Source organism: Equus asinus, chromosome 2 (genome assembly GCF_041296235.1).
Source record: "Equus asinus isolate D_3611 breed Donkey chromosome 2, EquAss-T2T_v2, whole genome shotgun sequence".
NCBI classification, from domain to species: Eukaryota; Metazoa; Chordata; class Mammalia; order Perissodactyla; family Equidae; genus Equus; species Equus asinus.
Genome location: NC_091791.1, coordinates 88,963,028 through 88,975,119, shown reverse-complemented (window position 1 = coordinate 88,975,119; position 12,092 = coordinate 88,963,028).

The following is a 12,092-nucleotide window of genomic DNA, read 5'->3' as shown; positions in this document are numbered from 1 at the left end:
GATACCAGATGCCGGGGAGGTTACAGTGTAACTGGTACACTGCCTGGCGTGCTTAGCCTCTTCTGGAAAATAATACAGTAACAGAGAGTAAAAGTAACACAAAACTCAAACCCATTAGCTCTAGGATCCCAATCCTGAGAATTTGTCCCAAAGAAAGAATTCAACCAAAGCATAAGATCTACAAATAGTAACATCTTGTCAAGAGTAACGTCTATAATAGAAGGAAAAAAACCTGGAAGCAACACACGTGCTGTAGATAAGTAGCATCAGAGTGAGAAAGCAAGCTGCCTCCAGGCCTTGCAGAGCGAACACAGGACCAGGACTTCTGGAGTCGCAGTGCAGGCCAGAGAAGGAGCCTGGCTGAAACCTCCAGAGGAGGGAGCAACACTGATTACAAGGAGGGTAGGGGGACAAGGGACCAGGATGTGAGCACAACGGTATAAAAGAAACGTTGAAGAATGACGGCAAGCTGTTAATGCTTGAGGCAAGACAGTGACAATATGAGTCAGCTGGGAGACAGCCGGCATCTAATTAAAACACCCCATTAGCATTAAGTACCAAAAACCTTCTTCTCTGTATTTTGTGATTTCTAAACTCACCTCAATAAATATATATGACATTTATAATTGGAAAATAATGCTATTCGAAAAGAGCAAAATAAAACATGAGGCTGATCCTTGCTTCTCTAAGTGTGATGGTTTGTTGGAAATGCAGGGTCTTGGGCCCCGCCACGGACCCGGTGAACCCAAATCTGCAGGTCAGCAGATCCACAGGCAGTTCCCATGCAGTCTCTCAGTCTGAGGAGCACTGCTCCAGCTCCTTCTGTCCCCACAACCCCTGCTAGAGTGCGATGCTTGAGAACTTACTAGAGTCTGCTGCAGCTTTCCTGGGTGCAGACATGTTGTCCCCATGCCCGGAAGGGATGGCTAGAAGGCTTCCGCAGGTACTGAGCCTTGTGTCCTGGGAGTCAGGTAGAAGGTCTGATTAGTATCTCGGGGCCAGCACACAACTGCTGTTCACCTGGTCAAACACACAACGCAAAGGGATTTCTATTAGACAAACGGAGTCTTCACAGCTCTGACATATCATGACTCATTTATTCACTCACTGTCACCCAGTCACTCAATTCTGTTAATGCTACACTTCTGCTGGCTTAGGTACGGGGGCTTCAATATCAAATGGGTAAGAATTAACTACAGAGCCTGTCTTCAAAGAGTTCATGTTCAATCTACAGAAAGTCCTCCCATAGGATAAACAGTTTTTTTCTTTTCTAATCTTTGCCATAATAGGCCTGTAAGGTCATGTAACATTCCTCTCACTGGTTAAAACCTAGAGTATTTTTTATCTGGTCTTTCCATTAGCTACCTGCAAAAGAAATGGGCTTACCATAATCTGAATCTAAAAGTTAATGTTTTATATATTTTAAAGCTTTGAGATACAGGATGTTAGGAAAGATTATTTGAAACACAGAAGTAAGGCAGAAAGGTAGGTGGCATGTCCTTTCAATGTTATCTGAGGATGATATTTAACAGGCCCTCCCAAGGATTATTTATGTAGAGAAACTGTACTTTGTTCAAATCGTTGTTTAATGTTGATTAAAAGTCTTCGACTTAGTAAATTATGTGTTAATTTACATTTCCAGTCGTGATACAAATAATTTCTGTCTGATAGAAAAGGTAACACCAAAGATCCTCGTTATTGCCTGTCGGACACTAATCAGGCTCATTCAACCCAACCTAGGATTCTTACTCTATTGGTCCAAGATGCCCATAAAAATCTAGACCCCCAAAATGTTCTCTGAATGACCTTTGCCACCTTCCTGGTTCCTTCATTAATTAATAAGTCGAATAAAATCTTTGACATGGTTTCATGTTTTGAAAATTCTACTTTGACAAAGGGAAAAACATCTCTTTTTTAAGAGAAGGACAGCAGTGGCCTTGTGACTGGTACTGAGGTGACGGACGTCAGTGATGGAAGTAGACTTGAGAAGCTGAAGGCCTCACTGTTCACTGAGAACCACTAAGAATGACGCCCAAGCTTCTGCCTCCCAAACGCATGCTTGAAAATGTTTAAAGTGATACAATCCTAACTAAAGACAATTTAAATGAATTTCCTTTAGAAATGTTGTCAGATAATTCTGAGATACCCCTCAATAACTGAAGACATTCTTATTTATTTAAATATGCTATCACTGCATTCCACCAAGTAAACATGTGAATGGCCCTGCGCCCAAATGACCTATTCTCTTTATTAAACACACACACACACACACATCAGTAAGCTCTCCCCAGCACACAGATGAGTAGACTGAAATCCATATTAATCCCACCAACAGTCACCAGTCTCAAATCTTCCATAAAGCTCAGCAGTGCTGCCAGAGCAAAGAGCTTGGACCAAAAACAAAGACCATTTCTGGTCTTTGTCAGTACAGAGAGCTTGAGATAACCCTACAGAAACACAAAATCGAACTGGGTGAATTTCTCTTCTCTTACATTTTATCTAGTGTTATCATAGAACAAACAGAAAAAAGAATATCAATATTAAGCTGATTAACGTTGAATTCAGTTTCTGAGTTGTAGCCACTGTAGTAAATCAGTAATAGTGACAAAGGTAAATTATATAATAAAAACAGAATCTTCACTCACTATAAAGCAAAAGAAAACTCTTCAGGAAATACAGCGAAAGCTCCCGCTGTGTCACCCACCTCCACCCATGCCTGGCTGAGGAAGCCCCGTCACTGCTTCCCCTATAATTTCCGGTTTTTATAATGATTTCTGGACTTGTCTCCCATAGTTGGACCATAGGCATCTTGAGGGCAGGAATTGTAACTTTTTCATTTGTGCATCTTCAGTGACTAGCACAATCTAGACACTCAAGAAATGTTCAATGGATTAACTAGGTAGTTAATTCCACGAAAGATGTGCGCGCATCGCCAAGGAATCTGCACAACCATGGCAAGACCTCTAGGAAGTCGTGGAGGTCAGAACTCTAAATTAAAGGCTTCCCTCTGACTCCCGGGGAAGGGGCTGCATTGTAGAAAATCAGGGAATTAACTCTGAGGGGGGGAAACCGAAAAAAAGCATTACTTGTTTTGGGATACAGTGCTGAGGACAGAAAAATCTCCAATACGGCACAAAGCGGTCCCATCTGATCATAGGAGGAAGGAAACACAAGGACTTGGTTCGCCCAGGCCACAAAGGCAGGACACTTCTCTTCAGGGGTTACAGTGACATAAAGAAGAGCCAATTAATACTGCACACAGTCTCAAATTCTCAGTTGGGGTGGTATTTTCAGTCTCTCTCAAACTCTCTCAAAATCAAAGCAGATGCTAACAAAGACCATTTCTTGGACTTTATGTAGGATGCAAGATGCCAAAATAGAGAATTTGAAATGACAAGCTCAGGACCTTCCCTAGAAATTCTGACCTCTAGGCCTGAGGCTGTTTGCAACTCTTTTGCAAGTTCTCTCATGCCTCACTCTCTGAGACCCATGCTGGACAGGAGAGAAGGGAGTGAAAGAAACCCCAAATGCCCGACAGTGAGCAATCCTGCCCTACCTGAATCCACCTCAAGGAGAAGGGTTCCCTCCTGTGACATCAGTATTTCCTGTGGCTCCCAGTACAAGCTCCTTAGACTATTATTAATTATTTAGCATGTTTTACACCTTTTAAGAATTGTTGTCAGTTTCAAGCCAGCCCTGATGGCTGAGTGGTTAAAACTCAGCATGCTCTGCTTAGGTAGCCGGGGTTCAGTTCCCGGGTGCAGAACCACACCACTGTCTTGTCAGTAGCCATGCTGTCGCAGTGGCTCACACAGAAGAACGAGAAGAACTTACAACTATACGCAACTGTGTACTGGGGTTTTGGGGGAGGAAAGAAGAAACAAGGAGGAAGATCGGCAACAAATGTTAGCTTGGGGCAAATCTTTCCCTGCAAAAAAGAAAACGAAAAGAGTTTCTCTTCATCCTAAATGTTCTTCCATTAAAAAAAAAAAATTGTTGTTCGTTTACTTGTTTTTTAAAGGAATAGCGTCATTGCCTTTTCTGATTATAAAGATAACCAATATTCATGTAGAAAGTAAAGTTACCATTGAGAAATTACATTTTGATCAGTGGTTTATTGATCATTCTCTATAATATGTGTGTGTGAGGGCTGGAGGGTGTGAGGCAGGAGCAGTGAAGTGCTAAAGGGCTGCTTTAAGAGCCACTGGCAGTCCTGGCCCACACAATCAGGCAAGAAAAAAGGAAGAAAGGTATTCAGCTTGGGAAGAAAAGAATGAAACTGTTTTTATTCATGAGATTAAAATTTTTGTACATAATTATACTTCAATAAAGCTGATTTTTAAAAAGCCATAAAAAGATAAATAATCTACCTTAATAAAAGTAAAATGTAAAAACAATCAAGTTATTAATGAAAGTTTAAACATTAAAAAAATAGTTGCTACCCACCAACCATAGAAACGAGAGAGAGCTGTCACCCCTCACGGGTCCACATCATGCTGCTGGTGTTAAAAGCCTTGGAACCTACATCAACAATGCTTGTCACCCAAAGCCCAGGGGCCGACATAGTTACCATGAGCCACACTCTGAGCAAACGTTTTTTCAGTTAGTAGAACGGCATTAGTAAAAATAACTACTCGCTAAAAATATCGTCTTAAAAGGCTTCCATTTTCTGGATGCTTCTGCTATTTTGGTGCCAAGATAAACAACTGTCTACTGTTTGTTTCATTCATGACATAAATTGCTTTGGCATGTTCCCTCAAACCTCCTGAACGTCCATCTGTCTGTCCATCTGTCTTCTTCCTTTCTCCTTCCCTCCTACCTCCCTCTCTCTCTTTTGGAAGTATGCCAGTAAAGGCATGAGAGTCTTATTTCAAAATATACAGTTCTGTACCTCTACTCAGTAGGCCTTCGCTTGCATAACCTGAAGAATTACTTATCCATAGGGCAAACAGCTGAATCTTTCCCATAACTGAGATCACGTCGCTCAGGAACAAACGCACATTACATATGTGTGCAGACACGAGTAGACAAAGCAGGCCTATGAGCTTGCCACGCTCAGAAAGCCCCAGTTGCAAGGCTGACATCTGGGAACATGCCCAGTAAAACCTTTCCTAAATGATGTGAGTGGCTCACTGTGCCTAGACTGTGAAACAACGTGGCACATGCTGAACGCCTGCTTTCTTCTGGGCGTCTAGAACTTCAGGGACTGCCAGCAGTCACACAGGCTCTGTGGGCCTCCATGACTGACTCCCGAGAAAGACCCTGGACTCTTAGCCTCGGGTGAGTTCCCTGGTAGACAACACTTCACACAGGTTGTCACAACTTGTTGCCGGTGAGATTAAATGCATCCTGTGTGACCCCACTAAGAGAGGGCTCTGGGAAGCTTGCACTGGTTTCCTTCTGCAAAGGACTGAATGCTGCGTCGCTCCAAAGTCCATATGTTGAAACTCTAATCCCAGTGTGATGGCATTTGGAGGTGGGGCCTTTGGGAGGTAATTAGGTCATGAGGATGGAGCCCTCAAAAAGGGAATTAGCGCCCTTCTAAGAGGCCAGAGAGCTCGCCAGCTCTCTTTCTGCCATGTGAGGACACGACAAGATGACAGTAGTAGTGTGCAACCTGGAAGAGAGATCTCACCAAAACCTGGCCATGCTGGCACCTGATCTTGGACTTCTAGCCTCCAGAACTGTGAGAAATAAATGACTATTGTTTAAGCTACTCAGTTTATGATATTTTGTTACAGCAGCCCAAAGTGACTAAGACAAAAGTTGGTACTGAGGAGCCAGGCTGATGGCCTAGTGGTTAAAGTTCAGCACTCTCACCACTTCAGCAGCCTGGGTTCATTTCCCAGTCACAGAACCAGGCTACCTGTCTGTCAGTAGCCATGCTGTGGTGGCAGCTCACACAGAAGAATTAGAATGACTTCCAACTAGAATATGTAACTACATACTGGGGCTTTGGGGAGCAAAGAAAAAGAGGAAGACTGGCAATAGATGTTAACTCAGGGTGAACCTTTGCTGGAAAAAACTTCGTCCTGAGCAGTGGGGGTGCCGCTGTAACAAATACATGATGCAGAAGCAGCATGGAGCTGGGTGCCGGGAGGCTGGAAGAGCGTTGGGTGCATGCTGGAAAGGCCTAGATTGCTGTGAACACATTTAAAGGCAATTCTGGTGAGAGCTCAGAAAGAAACAAGGAGAGCTTTGGAGAAACCTCCCGTCTCTTAGAGAACGTGTAAGTAACCATGAACAGAACGTTGGTAGAAATATGGACGGTAAAGGCGATTCTGATGAGGTTTCAGACTGAAATGAAGAACATGTCACTGGACATTGGAAAGGATCAAGTACAAAAAGTGGACATATGCAAACATGTGGAGCATTTAAGAAGAGTGACAGAAACTACTTTAAAACGTCAAATGGAAATGCTAGGAATAAAAAATAATATCAGAGATGAAGAATTTCCTAGATGGGCCTATCTGAAGACTGAACACAGCTGAGGAAAGAGACTGTAAACTCGAAGATAGGTCAATAGAAATTATCCAAAATGAAACAAGCAGAAGATGGGTGAAAATCAGAAGATCATTCAAAAGTTATGGAACAATACCAACTGGCCTAATTTATGTATAATAAATAATAAATCAAAGAGATAATAAATAATACAAAGAGATAACTGAGAAATTTCCAAAATTAATCTATGATAAAAAATCACAAATCTAAGAAACATACAGAATCCCAAGCAGGGCCAAAAAAAACCCAAAAAATCCTACATACATCATAGTCCAAATGCTAAAAAACAAAGATTAAACAACTTAGGATTCTGTACCCAGTGAAATTATCCTTCCAATGTGAAAGAGAAATAAAGACTTTTTCAGACTAACAAAAACTGGGGGACTTTGTCACTGGCAGACCTGCCTTGAAGGAAATGTTATCAGAAGTTCTTCAGAGAAAAGGAAAATTCAGAAAATCTTGGTCAGAAACCAAGATCTACATAAATGAAGAATATCATAGAAGGAATAAATGAAGGTGCAATAGAATCTTTTATTTTTCTTATTCTTAACTGATCTAATAAATAACTTTTCAAAGTAATAGTAGAAACAATGTATTGGGTGATTATAGCATATGGATGAGTGAAATGAATGACAGCAATGTTGTACGGGACAGGAGGGAAAAAGTGGAACCCCTGCGTTATAAGGTAACTGCAGTACCCATGAAACAGCACAGCACTATTTGAAAGCGTACTTACACTAATTGTAAATATATACTGCAAAAACTAGGGTAACCAATAAAAAAATTAATAATTTTTTTAATTAAGAGGAGAGAAAATGATTTAATTGATTGTAAAAATAATCAATTAAATCAGTGAAGGCAGAAAAATGGGGGAATATAAAGAAACAAAGAACAAGTACAAGAAGTAGAAAACAGTTATAAATACAGTAGACATTAACCCAACTATGCTAATATCACTTTAAATGTGAATACTCTAAATATATTCATGTCAGAGTAGATTTTTTAAAAAGACCAAAATATAGTTGTCTATAAGAAGCCCACTTTAACTATAAATACAAATATAGATTAAAAGGTAAAGAAACAGATGTAGCATGGTAACACTAATCAAAGGAAAGCTAGCATGTCTATATTAACCTCAGGCAAAGCAAATTGTAGAACCAGGAAAATTACCAGGGGCAACAAATGGCATTACATAATGCTAAGTGATCCATTCTCCAAGATGACATAACAATCCTTCACATGTATGCACCCAAGAACAGAGCATCAAAACTTGTGAGGTCAAAAGCAAGAGAACTACAAAGAGAAATGAACAAACCCATTATTACAGCTGTAGACTTCAGCACCCATCTATCAGTAGTGGACAGATTTAGCAGGTGGAAAGTCAGTAATGACACAGCTGAAGTGATCAACACCAGCAATCAACTGTATCCAGTTGATGTTTATCAAATACTTCATCCCACAACAGCAGAATACACACTCTTCTCAAGCTTACATGGGACATCCACCAAGACAGGCCACATCTCAGGCCTTAAAGCACACTCTAACAAATTTTTAAAAAACAAAAATCATACAAAATATGATCTTAGACCAGAGTGAAATTAAACTAAAAATAAAAACAGAAGGATAGCTAGGGATTAAACAATGTGTGACTAAATAATACACAGCTCAAAGAAGTCCCAAGAGAAACTGAAAAATATTTTGAACTAAATGAAAATGGAAATACAACTTATCAAAATTTGTGAGGTGCAGCAGAAACAGGGCTTACAAAGAAATTTATAGCACTGAATGCATATATTAGAAAAAAGAAACATAAAAGCAACAACTAAGCTTCCACCTCAGAAAATTAAAGAGCAATGTAAGCATAAAGAAAGCAAAGAAAAGAAATAATAAAAATTAGAGCAGAAATAAATGAAATTGATAATAGAAAATCAATAGAGAAAATCAATGAAACCAAAGTCTGGTTCTTTGTAAAGATAAATATAATCAATAAACCAGGGAAACCAAGAAAAAAGTAAGACAACACAAATTACCAATATCAGAAATGAAAGAGAGTTCATCAGTACTGATTTCATGGACATTAAAAGGATAATTAAGGAATATTATGACGCCCCAACATTTAGTAACTTAGATTAAAGAGACCAATTCCTCCTAAGACAGAAACTACTAATACTCACAAAAGAAAAAGCAAATCATCTGAATAGGCCTATGTCTATTAAAGAAGTTGAATCAATAACTAATAACCTTCTAATATGAAAGCACCAGATCCAGACAGTTTCACTAGTGAATTTTACCATCATTTAAGGAAAAAAACATACCACCCCTCTCAAATCTCTTCTGGAAAATAGAACCACAGAGAACACTTTCTAACAATTCTATGAAGCCAGCATTGCCCTACCACCAAAACCAGAAAAAGACATTAGAAGAAAGAAAAACTACTGGCCAACATCACTCATGAATAGAGATACAAAAGTCTTCAAGAAAAAGATTAACGAATCCAGCAATGTATAAAAAGAATTACACACCATGACCCACAGACTTTATTACAGGGATGCGAGGTTAGTTCAACATTTGAAAATCAATAAAGGTAATGCAACAAAACAAAATAAAAATGAAAAATCATATTATCATATCGACATATGCAGAAAAAGCATTTGACAAAATCCAAATTCCATTCATGATAAAAAACTCTCAGAAAACTAGACTAGAGGAGAGGAGTTTCCTCAACTTGATACAGAATATCTACAAAAAATCTACAGGTAACTTAATGGTGATAAACTGGATGCTTTCCTCTAAGATGGGGAACAAGGCAAGGATGTCCTGTCTCACCACTCCTATTCAAGATCCTATTAGAAGTCCTACCTAATGTAGTAAGACAGGAAAAGGAAATAAAAGGCATATAGATGGGGAAGAAACAAAACTGTCTTTATTCTCAGATGACATGATTGTCTATGAAGAAAATCCCAAAGAATCAACAACAACAACAAAGACAAAGTACAACAACAAAGACTCCTGTAACTAATAAGCAACCACAGCAAGGTTGCAGGATACAAAGTCAATATACAAATCTCAATTCCCTTCCTATATACCAGCAATGAACAACTGAAACTAGAAATAAAAAAACACAGTACTATTACATTAGCTTCCTCTAAAATAACGTACATAGATATAAATCTAACAAAATACGTACAGGATATATATGAGGAACTCTACAAAACTGATGAAAGACAGCAAAGATCTAAATAAATGGAGAGAGATTCCATATTCCTGGAGAGACAGACTCAATATTACTAAGGTCTCAATTCTCCTCAATGTGATTTATAAAGTCAATGCAATCCCAATCAAAATCTCAGCAAGTTATTTTGCAGTTATCAATAAATTCATTCTAAACTGTATGTAGAAGGGCAAAAGATCCAGAATAGCCAGCACAACACTGAAGAAGAACAAACTTGGAACACTGACACTGTAAGATTTCAAGATTTACTACAAAGCTACAGTAATCAAGACAGCATGGTTCTGGTGAAAGAACAGATCAAGGGAACAGAATAGAGAGCCCAGAAACAGACCCACACATGTACAGTCAACTGATCTTTGACAAAGGAGCAAATGCAATTCAATGGAGAAAGAATATTCTTTTTGACAAATGGTATTGAAACAATTCAACATCCATATGCAAAAAAAAAAAATATATATATATATATATACACACACACATAAACATTATGCTTTCACAAAAATTAACTCAAAATTGGATCGCAGGCCTAAATATAAAACACAAAACTATAAAACTTTTAGAAGATAACTGTATCAGTGCCCAACAGCTACCATAACAAAGTATCACAAACTTCATGGCGTAAAAGCAAAGAACTCTTAAAGCTCAACAATTAGAAAAAAAAAAAAAACCTGATTTAAAAATGGAGCAAAGATCTAAACGGAAAAGAAATGGCAAACCAAATGGTTCACCAAAGAAATGGCAAACAAACATATGAAAAGATGCTGAACATCATATGTCATTAGAGGACAGCAAATTAAAACAATGAGATGTTACTAAATACCTATCAGAATAGCTAAACTCAAAAACACTGACAATACCAAATGCAGGTACGGATGTGGATTCATTGCTGGGAACACAAAATGGGACAGCCACTCTGGAAGACAGAGCAGCAGATTCTTACAAGTTAAACACAGCACAGCTCCAGCATCTGTACTGCTGGGTATGCACCCAATAGATGTGAAACTGATGTCCACACAAAAACCTGCATTCAAATGTGTACAGCTGCTTTATCCACAATCATCAAAAACTTGGGGGAAAAAAACTGGAAGCAACCAAGATCTACTTCAACAGTTGAACAGATAAACAAATTGCAGTATCCACACAAAGGAATATTACTCAGTGATAAAAAGAAAAGAGCTATCAAGCCATAAATAGATGTGGAGAAACCTTAAGTGAAAGGAGTCAGCCTAAGAATTGACCTGTACGAGTCCAACTTTATGACAAGTCTCTTATCAGATACATGTTCTGCAAACATTTTCTTCTGGTGTGCGGCTTGTCTTTACTCTCTTAACAGCATCTTTCACAGAACATAAATTTTTAATTTTAATAAAGACCAACATAAATTTTTTCTTTCATAGATCATCCTTTTGGTGTCGTATCTAAAACTCACTGCCAAAACCAAGGTCACCTAGATTTTCTCCTGTGTGATTACTGTGGGTCAATTCTGCACCGAAAAAGATATTTTGAAGTCCTAACCCCAGTACCTGTGGATGTGACCTTATTTGGAAAAAAGGTCTTTGCAGATGGAGCCAAGTTCAGATGAGGTCCTAATCCAATGACTGTTGTCCTTAGAAGACAAGGGAAATTGGGACAGAGGAAGAAATCCATGTGATATCAGAGGCAAAAACTGGAGTGACATGCCTCCAAGCCAAGGAACACCAAGGACGGCTGGCAACCACAGGAAGTTAGGAAGAGGCAAGGAAGGGTCCTTCCTGGACCCACCTCTGTTTTTTAAGCCATCCAGCTTGTACCTCTTGGCTATGGCAACCCTAGGAAACTAATACAATTTTTGGTGCAAGAAAGTATAGTGCTGCCCTAATAAATACCAAAAAAAGTGTGGAAGTGTCTTTGGAATGAGGTAATGGGTGAGGCTGGAAGAGTCTTTAGGCACATGATAGAAAAAGCCTAGATTGCCTTGAAAAGACTGTTGGCAGAAATATGGACGTTAAAGGCGTTTCTGGTGAGGGGTCAGAAAGAAAAGAGGGAAATGGTGGGAAAAGCATCTATGGTCTCAGAGAATACCTATACCATCAAGAACAGACTGTTGTCAGAAACATGAATGTTAAAGACTCATCTGGTGAGGCTTTAAAAGGAAACGATCACTGTCTCACTGAACACTGGAAGAAAAGCGATCAGTGCACTAACTTGGCTGAATTACTTTCTCTTATTGGGTAGAAAGTCAAACTTGTAAGTAATGAACTCAGATATTTAGGGGAGGAGATTTCGAAGCAAAGTGCAGAAGATGCAGCCATGGTTTCTCCCTGCTGCTTATAGGAAAATGCAAGATGAAAGAGATAAACTGAGGGAAGAACTGTTAAAC